Raw genomic sequence first — 15,555 nt, 5'->3', positions numbered from 1 at the left:
GGACCACATAGCTTATTAGAAGCCAAATTAAGACCTAAGTCTAGACTTACAGAAGGCAAAAAAAGCAGTAAGCTATTATTGTGCACCGAATTATGTCAGGTACTATGCTACATTCCATTTCCTCTAATCCACATGACAACATTGCAAGGTTAACAAAGAAGGAAACTGCTGCTCAGGGGGTTGAGTAAACTGCTAAAAGTTCAGAAAGGCAAGGGCAGTACCTGATGGGAGCTCATTGTCTGGTTGACTCTCAAGTCCATCCAGTGCTTCCTGAAGGTTTCCTGCAGCCCGGTGGTCCTTTTATGAGGCCACATCACCTTCCTTCCTTAAAGGTACCAATTTAATGCTTAGATTAAATGGAAAAATAGGTTCAATTGTTTACCCTAAGGAAGGAGAAAAACAAAATATCAGATTTGTTTATCTATCATCCTCAGTGATTTAATGACACAGAGTCAGAGGATGAAAAATGCCAAGGGCATTCCTGCAACTTAATATTGCCCATCACATTTCAGGTGAACTGCCCAAGAAACAGAACTACAAGGATTTTTCTAAGCTTGTTATAAAAGCCCAGAGAACCGAAGTGTTTTAAATCTCCCAAAAAGGCATATGTGTAAGAGAATTCATGAATAGGCTAAAAGGAAAAGGGCCCCTCAAAAAGTCCTTCTTTTGCTTTTTTTTCAGTCTAAATCAGAGGTGACTAAAACACTGTTTTGCTTTTCTGCCAACTTTTTATATATTGCAGCTATTTCTAAATGCGTCCCAACATTTTCTCTCCTGAGGCTCACCCCACAATAGATGGGGCAGGAATTATTATCCCCATTTTATAGATGAGGAAACATAAATATTAATTTGCACAGGATATCACAGACAGAAAAGTGGGAAGAGAAATTGGGAAAGAGCTTATTGTTTGGAATGGTTTACATTTTTTATTACACACTCCAACCAATGAAAAATATTGAACGTTCTTCAACATATGCATATTTTGTTAATTATATACCTTCACTACTGTATTAACATAATATGTATGTCTTTGAATATATAATAGAATTTTTTAAGTGTGTGATAAAAATGAATATAAATGAAAGTACTAATATGTTCTTCTTTCACCCCAATCATAGAAGACACACCCTAGGCTGCTGTGCCCCCTCCCCCATGATTCCTGCTTCCTAATAGCCACGCCTCTGTATGATCGCATCCCCTTGAGTATATAATCCTATCCCTAGTACCTTCTAACCAATATAATGGCAAAGGTGTTAGGATATCATTCTTATGATTGTTACATTAGATGACAAAGATGAAGACATAAATCAGTTTTGATTTAAATCAAAAGGGAAATTATCCTGGTGGCCCTGATTTAATCAGGCAATTCCTTTAAAAGAGGGTCTAGACCTTCCCTGAAGTAGAGAGTCCAAGCAGCAGAAACCCTCTCTCTCTGTTGCTGGCACGTAAAAAGCACCAAACTTCCAGATGAGGATGCAGCCCACCCACATTTCAGCCTTGTGAGATCCTGAGTCAGGACCCATTAAGCCATGCCTGGACTCCTGACCTATAGCAATTCTGAGATGAGAAGTGGGCACTGTTTAATGTGAGTATTTTGTGGTAATTTGCTATGTCGCAATAGAAAACTAATATACCTCTGGGTGGTCTTTTTTTTTTTTTTTTTTTTTTTTTTTTTACATGGGCAGGCACTGGGAATCGAGCCTGGGTCCTCTGGCATGGCAGGTGAGCATTCTTGCCTGCTAAGCCACCATGGCCCACCCTGGGTGATCTTTTTTACCTCCTTGTTTTTGACTCCTCACTTTAGAGTCAAACAATTTGAATACATACCAGATACCAGGCACCCTGTTAAGCACTTTACCCACAAGATCTCATTTAATTTTCTCCCAGACACTATGGAGTTCATAATTTGTACCCATTTTAAGGGTAAGTCAGCTGAGATTGAGTAGTATTAAGCAATTCACCCTAGGTTCCATAGTCAGAAGTGACAGGCAAGGGACTTGAACCTCATCCTGGAGCTGAGAAGAAAGCCAGTTCTTCTAGCTTTCCTTTTTCTGTTGTATATAAATGGCCCTATGGCATATGACAACATAAATAATTCCATATTCCTTTATTTGTCTCTTCACTCATGAAGTATTTATTGAGCATCTACCATGTACAACATAGTCTGCTAAATTTTGAAAAATTAGACATATTAGGCTACCCTACCCTTGTGCAAGATTTGGCTAAGAGGATGACAACAAAATCTCTTTTGCTTAAAGGGAACTATTCCCCAACCATCTTCAGATACAACTCTGGCAGTGTGTTTTCTTCCCACATTTTTTCCCAGAGCCAACAAACTGCTCCGTTTAAGGAAAAAAGTTGGGAATTAATTTTCTCCTCTGTATTAGTCAGGATCCAGACAGCATTTATGAAAGGATTCTTACAGAGATGTAAAATGAGAGATGGTGGAGGACACAGGGATTAACAATAGCAGGAGGCTTTTACCACCCCAGTTCAAAGGGGACAAAGAGAGGAACATATGTGACCAAAACCCAGGGAGAACTAAAGTTTTAGAAAGGGTACCCCCAGTAAGAGCTGTGGCTGTAATGGAACGCAGGTACTGCCAAAACCTCACTGTGGCAAGGTGTGAGCCGGACCAAGTACCTCAAAGCTCCCCTAACCAGCCTTTCTATTGGATTTCCACTAATGCCATTCATGCTTTCCCCGAATGCTTTTACTTCAGCACGCATGTATTGCACAGACTGAATCTCTTAAATGACAAGATGGGTCCTGTGTGTAGTTGTTACTGACACCTGAGGAATCTCTGTGAGAACCATCCATCAGAGTATCAGAGTCGTAAAGACATTAAACCAGAAAGTTCAAGAAGGTGACTAAGTTAATATTAATGGAATTTGGAGTTCTGCGAGGCAGTATAATGTGACCTCCCTTTCATTCTACTGTGATGTGCTAAAGTGGAGCAACATGCCAAAAGCTGCTGCTTCTCACAAATCAATTTTTTACATGAGCTCAGTTACTTAGGTACTTTTGTCCATGCCTTTCCAGGTTCCAGGTCTTACAAGTTCATTACCACCAAGCCAGGAACTTAGATTCCGGAGAAAAATGCTTAGATTCCATGCTTGTCTCACTGGTTGTCATTTTGTTCTGATGAGGAAGGACTTGTGCTGAACTGAAATGTCAGGCAGATGAACAGCTCTTGGTCCCAGCTCTGCCACCTCTTACAGGTGACTGAGCTTTCTTGGGCAAGTCCCAGAGCTTAGTATGAACCTCCATGTGTCTCAGTGTCTTCATTAATCAAATGGAGATAGCAGAACCTGCTCTGATTTTATAGGGTTGATCTGTTCATTTTGTTTTATTCATTCACTCATTCACTTAACAAATCTTTGCCTACTATATGCCAAGACAGTCTATGGAAAACTGTCAAAAGGAGTAAAATTGGAATTTTCGAAACAATCTCAGTTTCAAATACTTAAACCATTTACCCCTAAAAATTGTAACCATTTGCTGAGTATCCTTTCTGCCTTAATTACTTTAAATATGTAATCATTCATTTAGTCATTACTAAATCTCCATTCAAAGCCTACTCTCTGAAAAGTGCCATGCTAGGTTCTGGAGCATGAAAGACTTTCCCTTCTATTGGGGTATTCATGGACAATGGGGAGGCCTGGTGTCGATGCATAAGCAGAACTTTTTTAATTATAGAAATACCAGGGAAAGAAAATTCCATAGGGTACCCATCCTGAGTTTGGGAAAAGAAAGACATAGTCAGATCTGTATCTTCATTCTTATAGACTTGAAGGAGAAAAGAAAATCAATTATGACACCTTTGAGGTCCAGAGCTGATGAGGCCTGAAGCACAGTGTCATTGAACATAAGAGTCAAAGGGGTCATTAGGAGACTTATTTAGGCAGGAAATTTGGCAGGAAATGGGGATTGCATAAATATCAGATGGGAAAGGGGAGAAGAGAAGGGTGGATCGAGATGCCTCTCCAATTTCTAGCTTAAATAACTATTTATTCTTCCCATCAGCCCTGGAGGGAAGTATTATTATTGCTGTTTGATGAGGGAAATAAGACTCAGAGAACCTCAAGGTCACCTTGACAGTAATCAAAGCAGGATTGAAACTCAGGTCAGCCTGACTTCAAAGCCTGTGCTTTTTCCACTACAAACACAGCATCCCCCCAGGATTCCTACATTGGCCTGGTCATGTGTCCCTATTCTTAGATCCAAAAATCTGCCTTCTGGACCATTAAATAGGAAAAGGGAAAAGAAGTGATGTGAGAAGGCTAGAGATAGAGGAGGACAGGCAAAGGGTGAAGTCTGAAAACCAGCTTCTCTTCCTTCTACCTCCTACACCCTTTCTCCTGGTGTAAAAGGTGCTCTTCTCCACCAGCAGGCGCATACTTCTGGGGGTTTGCGTGGCAACCCAGTCCTGTCTGCAGGAGTCATTCCAGGTAGTCCTGCAGTGATACCTGACAATTAGTTCACCATTGCTGAGATTGTTCACAACATCTCCAGGTACTGGGATATATTCAACACAGTCCAAAGGGAAAGGCTTAAGAGATGACAATGAGAAAATTCCAGTTTGCTGCTTGCTCACCAGCATTTCTCAGGCTCCATCCTTCACTCCAGTTGTCACTTGAAATGCAGAACCTCCTCTCTGACCGAAGCAGTATCTTGTCACTGAAAGGGAGATTTTTACACCTTGTGTTGCCTCTGGATCTGTACAATTAGAAGACAGCTGCAGGCAGAGTAGAAAGCCCCTCTTTTCCTGCCTTTTCCTTGAGGCTCTGCTCCCCAAGGCTGGTGGTTCAGATGACAGAATGGTGCCATCTGGGAACCGAAGCTCTGCCTCATCAACATCAATTTCCAGGTTACAAAGAAGATTCCTGGCAGCAATGGAGCCTGGAGATGGTACATAGTCTCATCCCTAGCTGCCCAGTCTTTTTCCTCATCCTGACAAACTTGGTTATCTCCTTTTCTTCAACCTACTAATTTACTGCAGCTACAAATTGCCAAAGAGAATTTTAAAGACTGCAAATGGCCCAGAGTTGAGATGGTTTCCTAACACTGTATCCATGTGACTGTCCTCAACAAAATTCTCTCTGAATTTAACCCTGTGACATTAGTTGAACCTTGGAAACATGGGAGAGGTCTTTTGAGGAGGTTGCCGTGGACAGAATTTGAGCTTGTACTATTATACTTCATTGGCATAATAGTAGAGGAGAAATTCCCTTGTTTCACAGAATAGATTATTTCAATGAAAGCTGTTCTCAAGAAAATCATCCAAAGCAAATTCTGTTTTTCTATTGATTTGATTTTATAATACGAAATATATTGTAAAAGGGGAGAAACCCTTTGACCTAACTCTTAATTCTTGGGGCGACATATGTTTTAAGAGAAATATTAAAAGGAACCCTCAGTGTCCTTTCCTAATATGCAGTGAAAGGTTTCTTGTTCTTTTTTTCCTGTCTTTATATACAGTTTTCCACCTTTTTCCAGCAGTTTGTTTTTAGTGTATCACAAAGGGTGAGATGCTAACTGCTTTCAGCACAAAGTAACCTCTAGAATTAGAAGTTGAATACCAACTGTTGAAAAGAAAAGGCCGTTCATGGGCAGTTCTTGAGCATCCAGGGTCTTGCACCAAGGTTGAGGTCCAAGTTCTACTTATAATTCTAAAACTTCTTTCTATAAATTTGGCAAAGTAATGCTTAAATTGCATTGCCTATAAAACAAAAAGGCAGTACCTGACCTCACCCACTTCTCAATGACATTTTTTGCCATTGAGGAAGTGAGGAAGTCTGAAAAGCACTTTGGATTTCTCTAAAGGAGTTGTTATTTTAGAAATACCTTCTTAACAGTCACACCACACAGTCGGGGCGACTGGACATATCCCATGAAAGCACAAATATTGAGAATACAAAAAATAAAAAATCAACTTATTGCTTACTTTATCAAACCTCTATAGTTGAAACATTGACTGTAGTTAAAGTGCTTTACTTCTTCAGATCTTCATCATCAGTAAAATGGTCATAAAACAAGTACTTTTCTCATAGAACTGTTGTAAGGATTAAAGGAGGAAATGCAAGCAATACATTCTGCATACATAGTGGTCAAGAAACAAGAACTAAATACCTGTATTTATGATCAACCATTCATTAACATCTATTTTGTTTGCTAGGTATCAAATGAAATGAAAAGCAAAAGTATTCTCTGGGCATCAACCACTCCTTTAAAGAATGTCAGGGTTTCCAAGAAAAAATGGCTAAGCCTGAAAGATGTGGTGATACTCACTCTAATTAGTAACCAAGAGGCCTTCTGAATAACTCCAGCTGTTTGTTCTGAAGGCCTAGTTCCATTTCAGGGTAGGTGCAATGTTAGTTAGGGCACTGAAGATAGATAATGGAACAACAGAAATGTAATTTAAGATGTCCTGTGATCCTTTGATTTGGAGACCTTCTCCCAGGAATGACTTCAGGTTTTCTTCCATTTCTTCCTCTAGGCAGTGATGGTTTGGCACCTCCAGCATCTCTCTTGGCTTCCACTTCCCGGTCCCAATTCATCATTGGCTTTTTGTTAGTGCTACATCACTCTCAGTTTCTTCTTCCTTATCTGAAAACTGTTTTTTATTGAGTTGCAATTTAAATATCTGAAGCTGGAATGATTGCTTGCTATTTCTTTACATCCATTACAGAAAAGCCATTCAGACTTTAGATTGTACCCAACTTTCCTTCACCTTCCTTCATTATGCCCTTCTTCTATTCCTGCTAATTTTATCTGGAGTCCATAGCATCCATAGATTTTGTCTGTTCTCCTAAGACCCAGAGGACAATGCTAATTTTCTTGAGGCCACACAGTTTATCAGTGGCTTGAGACAAGAAACAGTCTCCTAACTCCTAATCCTGGCTCTTTTCATTTCCTACATGGATGACCTCTAAACATACATGTGATACACAACTAAAAACTGGACATGGAAAATGCTAGAAAAGCTAGAAAGAACTATTAGCAAGTACACAGACGAACATTTCTCACCATCACCTGGGAACTTGTTAGAAATGTAAACTCTTAGGCTCCACCAAAGACATACAAAACTAGAAATTCAAGCCCTTCAGATGATTCTGATGTTAAATTTTGAGAACTAATGCCAAAATCTCATACCTTGATTATTTAAGACTATTAAATGGCCATAAATACATTGAATTGTATTTGAATTTCTTAAGTACATTTTAATTTCAAGATTGCTATTTTACCTTGAAGACAAGGTAAGCTAATACCTTTCAAGATCCAAGATTTTACTTCAACTAGCAGAAGTATCCTCAAAGCTCTGTGGGATTACAGACCTGGCTGAAAAAAAAAAGCAGAATGTAGGGGTACATGTAGGCAGGTATTTCTTTGGATGGAGCATGTACTCTGTCTGTTCAATTCAAGGAAGACATCAATCCTTTCTATGGTCTTACACCAAGCTGCTTTACATATATATGTTAACTTTTCCTGGTCCTGAACAAATTTGAGTTTGCTATCCAGCCTGTTTACTCTTCATGTAGGATATTAGTGCTATCCAGAAAAATCCTCTACTGGAATATACAGAATCTACAGAATCTTCTGTGATGATAGAATGTTCTATATCTATGTGGGCCAATAGGGTAGCTACTAGCCACATGTAGCTATTGAGCACTTGAAATGTGGCTAGTGGCAACAGAGGAACTGAATTTTTAATTTTTTTAATTTTTTATTGTTATATTTAAATAGCCATCCATGTGTGGCTCACTTATTGGACATCAGAGGTCTACATACAATAATCTGATATCTTATACAATAATTGATTAAATGCAAGCTGACTGTATACTTTTGAAAAATATTTAGAAAACTTATGAATTGGTAATCTAGAAAAGTCTTTTTAACAATTTGTGGACCATTTTTAGAGCCCCAAAATGATCATATCTAAGCTAATTATTAGGATAGTTTGAAAAGTTTAGGAACCTTCCATTTATGATGGGTGCTAAGTCATTCTTGAATCAGGAAATTTTTCTGAAGCTTTTTACAACTTTTTGTTCTTTGATAATCTGTTTTAAACAGGGAAAGGTTAATGGATACAAGTCTGGAGAAATAGAATGTACAAAAGACAATTCTTCTAACAAATCATATAGAAGTATTCCAAGAACCTAAATTCATTTTGATCCTAATGACTGAGTTATAAAACATCCATAAAAGAGCTATTACAAAGAAGTTCTCCATAAAGATAAGCTATCAGTAAAATAATTAGTATTTTAAAAGTTCCTATGTGACTATGTCCAAGTACAATTTGAGATGTTGCCACGTTGATTTTGCCAGATCTCTTTGAGAGCTTGTTAATTTTCAGACAAAGAGAATTCCCCCCATTTTCCACTCAGATGAAGTTTCCCCTCAGGTTTTATTTGAAGTGATGATATAAAACTGGAAGCTAGAATCTCTTAAAATACAACTACAGAATCTTTAAACTTCAGGCAGGTTCTTACAGGAATTTGGAGAGAATATTGCTGCACCTTTACCTTCTTATCCTCTAATCTTCCTTCCAGTTGTAAAGTATATCCAGGCTCAAGAACCACAACATGGGAGGTCAGAGTAGGTTGAAGGTAGAAGTAATCATATTTACCCAATTTAAAATATCCACCTGAAGAATGGAGATAAGCAAATCAGAACTGACTGTGAAATTATCAAGCATTACTGGCTCCTTAACTGCAAACCCAAGTTTAATTATCCCTAGAATTATTTTACTAGCCAAAGTTCAATGAAATTGGACTGTAATAATAAGTGAGTTTGATTACTTACTTTCTTCATCGATTCTGACAGTTATACCAGGGGAAATGAAGCACTCTTTCAAATTTCCTATGGACGAAACTTGGGCAAAATGTTTGCCAATCGTGGCATTCATATCCTCTAAATCTAAGCCAGTTAATGGATATTCAGAATATGCAAATTTCATGAGACTATTAAATGTGTTTTCATTATCTGAGAAATAAAAATACATGTGGCAGGACGGGCAATGGTGGCTCGGTGGCAAAATTTTTGCCTGCTATGCCGGAGACCCGGGCTCCATTCCCAGAGCCTACCCATGAAAAAAAGAAAATACATGTGGATAGGGAGAATATATTGTTCTAGCACCCAAAGAGCAAGAGCAAGATCAGGATGAGTAGGTTGGTATTAAAGGCATCAAGGGTTGGGATATAATCTCCAACATTAGTTGAGTTCAGTGTGACTAACCACCCAAACCTCAAATATATCCAAAGCCATGTACAAAAGTTTTACTCTCACAATTCTACTTTTAAGAATTTATTCTGTGGAAATAATCATGCATGTTCACATTTATAAATGAAATGTTCAACATGGATGAATTGTAACATAACAAAATACATAATAGAATTCTCTGCAGCCTTTAAAAATGTTCTGAACCAAAGGTTCTAGATAGCTCAAGAGAGGATTAAATCAAAATCATCTGCTAATTTTTTCCTTCTACTTTCTTTGAGTTTATTCTGTTAGTCTATTATTATTTTTATTTTTAAGTTGAACACCTGGCTTACTATTTTTAGCTTTTCTTTATAACTACCATAAGCATTTAAAGCTTCAATTTTCATTGAAGGATCATTTTAGTCCCATCCCACAAATTCTGATATTTAGTGGCCTCATCGCCATTCAGTCCCAAGTAATTTTTAGTTTCCATTATTATTTCTTTTTTAATCCATGAGTTTAGAGTAATGGGTTTTAACATTTTTTAGATGTATGGAGATTTAGTAGCTGTACAAAATTTATTTCTAACAATAGTGGTAGTCATAAAACATGACCTGTTTTATACAGGCTTTTTTGACATTTTTTGAGACTTGCCTAGGCCTAGCCAGAGATTAGTTTTCATAAATACTGCACATGTGCTTAAGAAGAATGTATTTCCTCTACATTAAAATGTATACCTATGGCTAGGTGGGGTGGGGTGGAAAAGAAATTATGGAGGGGCAAGTGTGGAAGCAGAGACCAGTTAGGAGGTAAATGCAATAATCTAAGGCAAGAGATGATGGTAGCACGGACCATGAAGTTATTCATGGAAATGGTGAGATGGAGCTGGATTCTGTATATATTTTGAAAGCAAAACCAATAAGATTCCTTGAAGGATTGGATGCAGAGTGTAAGAGAGACAAGGGTCTTGGTCTGAGTACTGGGAAGGTGGGAATACCGTTACCTGAGATGGGGAAGACTACATCTGGAGCAAGTTCAGGGTAGAAAGCCCAAATGGATAGTACATGTTAGACACCCAAATGAAGAGGTAGAGTGAGCAGAAGCTCAGGGGAGAGGTCTGAACTGAAGATAAAAACTTGGGGTATAAGGTTGTGAATTTTGGGCCTACCAATGGTTTCTAAAGCAGGATGAGATCTACTAAGACAATTTTTTTCAACTAGGGATGACTGGGGCAGATGTTACTGGCATCTAATGGTGCTGCTAAACATCCTACAATCCAAGGATAACCCCACTACAAAGAATTATCTGACACAAAATGTTAGTAGTGCCAAGGCTGAGAAAACCTGGCCTAGGGCATTCACACAGATAGAGAAAAGATTTTCAAGGACTGAGCTCTGGAATACTCAAGTTGTAGGAATTCAAGGAGGAGATGAGAAAAATCATCAAAGGAATCTGAAGGTGTACATCTAATGATACTGAAAGGAAACCAAATGAATGTTATGTCCTAGAAGCCAAAAGTAGAGAGTTCATGAAGGAGTAGGAAGTTATCATCTGTGTCAAGTGCTGCTAATAGATCAGGAAAGACAAGGACTGAAAATTGTCTATTGGATTTATTATTGTGAGTTCATTTACAAGACACGCATTGACAACAGCAGTTTCTGTAGAGTGGTATCAGCAGATGTCTGGCTCTGTTACTTACTCCTTATTCTATGTGACCTTGGGCAAAGTACTTAGCCTCCCTGTTTTAGTTTCCTCACTCAAAACATGAAAATAATTATCTCTACATCAGAAAGGGTTTCATGTGATAATATGAGAAATGGGTGTAAATCACTAAAACAGAGTTGGCACATAGTTGTCACTCAGTAAGTGTAAATTTCCTTCCATAACTCTTCCATTCTTTTCAATTCCCCTCCTCCTTCACTTCCCACCATCCCCTCTCATCCCACCACACCCCACCAAGAAAAACAAGTTTTTCTTACTCTTGGGATTATTCAATACTATATGAGACCATTTTTGCATTAAATGAACTTTAATTTAATGGGAACATATTTCAAATTGTCCCTTATTATTAACTGAGGAAAAAGAAGAGTATTAATGACTTGTATTTTTCTGTATAAGGTGATATATTGGAGTAGGAAAGAAACAGGCAGCAATTGAGAAATAGGTGGTCACAAAGTAAATTCCTCAAGAAGTTAAACATTCCATTGTTAAGGTACATTAGGTATTGTTTCTACATTTTCACACCTGTGCAAACCCAAAATAGTAGCCCCATTTTCTAGGTCTACTATAGGTCTACATAGCTTCTCTACATGAAACTTGTGTATTCCAAATTCTGTCAAAACCGTGAATCCTCAGAGGGATGTGCAATGGATAGGGTGGGGGAAAGCTGGAGAGGTGGTGTGATGGATTGAATTGTGCATCCCAATTTAGACTGTTCTTGATATTGATCCAAATTCCTGTGGGTGTGAACCCTTCATAGGTAGGATCTCTTAAAGATGTTATTTTAGTTGAGGTATGGCCCAGCTGAATGAAGGTGAGCCTTGATCCTGATTGCCGGAGTCCTTTATAAGCAGAAGAAATTATAGTCCCTAAACGTAGTTAGAGAAAACCATGGGGAGGAGCTGAAACTGGAAGTCAGCGGGAATCTAGAAGAGAAAACAGAGGACATTGCAATGTGATAAGAAAGCGAGGGAACCCAAAGATTGCCAAACCAGCCAGAAACACCTCTAACCCTGGGAAGAAATAAGTCTTCTAGTCAGTGCCTTAATTTGGATTTCTAACTTCCATTGTTTAAACCAACCTATTGTGTGATGTTTGTGATAGCAGCCCAGGCAAAACTAAGACTGTTGGGAATATACACTTTAAAAGTACAATCTAATGATTGTACATCAATTGAATAAAAAATGAATTCAATTTCAAGATTACATGTTGTAGAAAGACAGATATCTGAAAATATGTTATTCTGCATTCAATTCCAATTTCCACAAAACCAGTGTCTCATCCAAGTAATGAGATTGTATGCTGATTCCCCATTTTGCCAGACTCAATGAGCTCTACAGCAACTGGCTCCTGACTATTTTAGAAGCTGAGAGGGCTGAAGAGTAATTCTCCATGATTTCAGGCTTCTGGAGAATGTGCTCAGTCCCCAGTCATTCTTAGGCACAAGTCCTCAAAGAAAGGTCTTTAATTCATCTCAGTATGAAAAGTCTACTGTATTTCATTGAATCTAAGACACTCATTTGCTCACCCTTTTACATCTCAGAAATCAGGCTGTACCTTCCAATCAATAGTGTGTTGCTATTTGTTCTAGTTTGCTAGCTGCCGGAATGCAATATACCATAAACGGAATGGCTTTTAAAAGGGGGAATTTAATGAATTGCTAGTTTACAGTTCTAAGGCCAAGAAATTGTCCCAATTAAAACAAGTCTATAGAAATGTCCAATCTAAGGCATCCATCCAGGGAAAGATACTTTGGTTCAAGAAGGCTGATGAAGTTCAGGGCTTCTCTCTCAAGTAAGGAGACACATGGTGAACACAGTCAGGGCTTCTCTCTCAGCTGGAAGGGCACATGATGAACATGGCATCATCTGCTAGCTTTCTCTCCTGGCTTCTGGTTTCATGAAGCTCCCTGGGAGGTGTTTTCCTTCTTCATCTCCAAAGATTGCTGGCTCGTGGACTCTCTGCTTCATGATGCTACAGCATTCTCTGCTCTCTGAATCTCCTTCATTCTCCAAAATGTTCCCTCTTTTATAGGACTCCAGAAACTAATCAAGACCCACCCAAGTGGGTGGAGACATGTCGTCACCTAATCTAGTTTAACAACCACTCTCAATTACATCACATCTCCAGGGAGATGATTTAATTACAGTTTCAAACATACAGTGCTGAATAGGGATTAGAAGAAACGGCTGCCTTTAGAAAATGGGATTAGGATTAAAACATGGCTTTTCTAGGGTACACACATCCTTTCAAACCAGCACACTATTCTTGTTGGTCAGTGTGGTTCAATGGAATTTTCTTTGATAATAGAAATGTTTTATATCTGTTCTGTCCATTATGAAGCCACTAGCCAAATGTGGCTCTTGAAATGTTGCTAGTGCAACTGAGGAAGTGAATTTTTGTTATTTAATTTTCATTGTCTTAAATTTGAATTTTAGTAGCTATATGTAGCTAGTGGACAACAGAGCTACAAATCAAGTTCTTTCAGAAAGGATTTATGTTTGTTTTTGCTACTCACTTGAGGAATGACCAACCTGAAACCCCTTTAAATTAAATTCTCTGCTTGAGGTTTTTTGGACTGCTCTGGTAGTGTGAGATCAGATCACAACTCTAAGTGTGTACCAGCTTTGGTTCAAATTCTCAGAAGAGATTTTTCTTATCTGGAAAGTTGAAGCTTTCTAGAAAATATAGCAGTTTTGTTTTTCTAGTCATGGCTTGTTGCTCTGCAATTAAAAAGAAATACTTGCATGTGCAACATCATTAGCCACGAGGGAAATTCAAATCAAAACCTCAATGAGATACCATGTCACACCCATTAGAATGGCTGCTATTAAAAAAAAACAAACAGAAAATAAGTGTTGGCAAGGATGTGGAGAAATAGAAACACTCATTCATTGCTGGTAGCAATGTAAAATGGTACAGCTGCTGTGGAAGACAGTTTGGCGACTCCTCAGAAAGCTAAGTATAGAAAAATATGTGACCCAGCAATACCCAGCAATATAGGTATATACCCAAGAGAATCGAAAGCAGGGACTCAAACAGATATTTGCACAACAATGTCCATTGCAGCATTATTCATAGTTGCCAAGAGATAGAAGCATCCCAAGTGTCCATCAACCAAAGAATGGATAAATAAAGTGTGGTATATATATATATATATATACAGTGGAATGTTATTCAGCTTTACTGTAAAGAGAAATGAAGTCTTGATACGTATGACTACTACATGGATAAACCTTGAAGACATCATGTTGAGTGACATAAGCCAGAGAAAAAAAAGGACAAGTATTGTATAATCTTACTGTTTTGTAATAATTAGAATAAATAAATTCATAGAGTCAGAATTTAGAATACAGGTTACCAGGGCATGGGGCGGGAATAGGGAATGGGAAGTTCACACTTAAAATGTACAGGGTTCTTATTTGAAATGATGGAAATGGTTTGGTAATGGATGGTGGTGATGGTAGCACAACATTGTGAGCATAATTAACAGCACTGAGATATATATCTGACTATGAGTGAAATGTTAGATTGTGTATATAGTAACAATATTTTTTTTAATCCAAGGAACTACACCACCCAAACAGTGAATCATAAATTAAACCATACACTTTAATGAATAGTACAATTACAAAAATGTGCTATCATCAGTTGTAACAAATGTTTCACATCAACACAAAGCATTGGTAATGGAGTGGTGTACGAGAATCCTATATTTTATGCATGGTTGTTTATAAACCCATAATTTCTCTAATAAAGGGAAAAAAACACAAATTGATAAAGTGACAAAAAGAAGTTATGGAGGAAGTGTGGCAGGGAAATGAGGTTTTTCGTTTTCCTGTATAAGGACAGTTTACTTCTCCCCAAGTTATGATCCTGGCAGTCTCTGTGGGCAGCCACAGTTACTAGAAGCCTGGACCCTGATCACAACAGCACGTAAGCTGACATGTATCCCAGTGTGAAATAAAAAACTAGGACAAGGGCTGATGGAGCGGTAGGAGTTGACCACAGGGCAGGGGCCTGAGTCTGAGCAGCCTCGGCAAGGTTGATGCATGAGATGCAACCGTGGTTCAGAGATATCTCAGATCAGAATCAGAAAATCCAGACGGATTCATGGTAGAGCAAAAAGGAACAGCCAAGCTGACAGACAAAACTCAGAAAAGGCATAGAAAGGCAAGATATCCAAAAGTAAGCAAGTTGGTGATAAAGGAGCACACTTTCAGAGTTAAAGGTCAGGGTGATGTGGCAAAAAAATGCCACAGAAAATAGAAAGAAAGGGGGCTATTTACCTCCTAGCAATGGAACTTAGTGTTTAAGACAGAGGTGGTGCTAATTGACTATTTGATTAATGAATCAGCCCAGCAAAAAGATATAGGACCCTAAAAGTCAACATGTCTAATTCAGCCAATTAGTTAGGTAAAGCAGTGCTTCTCACTTTACTGTGCACACAACACCTGGGGTTCCTGTTTAACTGCACATATTAGTTCAGTAGGTCAGGCAGCAGGGGGGATGGTGTCTGAGAGTCTGCATTCTTTTTCTTTTTAAAGGAAGAATAGAATTCTTTTAATGACACTGAGTAATTGTCAGTGATAAAGTTACAATTTTGTTGAAATGTACAACAAAGAAATAATCTTT

At 38.3% G+C, this 15,555-nt stretch overlaps 1 protein-coding gene and 1 long non-coding RNA gene across 21 annotated transcripts in view; one reads left to right on the top strand and one right to left on the bottom strand.

Annotated features, from left to right (window-relative positions):
• Positions 1-15,555, top strand: part of CPNE4 (copine 4) — a 694,898-nt gene that overhangs the window by 598,232 nt on the left and 81,111 nt on the right. The gene's annotated exons all lie outside the window — the stretch shown is intronic.
• The window catches only part of LOC143657580 (uncharacterized), a 95,283-nt gene that overhangs the window by 6,135 nt on the left and 73,593 nt on the right, over positions 1-15,555 (bottom strand). For 2 of the 4 annotated variants that reach the window (XR_013162906.1, XR_013162907.1), the window contains exon 4: positions 8,526-8,647. The exons of the other annotated variants lie outside the window; for them this stretch is intronic. This is a non-coding gene — a long non-coding RNA (uncharacterized LOC143657580). The remainder of the gene's footprint in view (positions 1-8,525; positions 8,648-15,555) is intronic. 4 annotated transcript variants of the gene reach the window in all.

Source organism: Tamandua tetradactyla, chromosome 15 (genome assembly GCF_023851605.1).
Source record: "Tamandua tetradactyla isolate mTamTet1 chromosome 15, mTamTet1.pri, whole genome shotgun sequence".
Lineage (NCBI taxonomy): Eukaryota > Metazoa > Chordata > Mammalia > Pilosa > Myrmecophagidae > Tamandua > Tamandua tetradactyla.
This window is presented reverse-complemented; position numbering and strand designations above follow the sequence as displayed.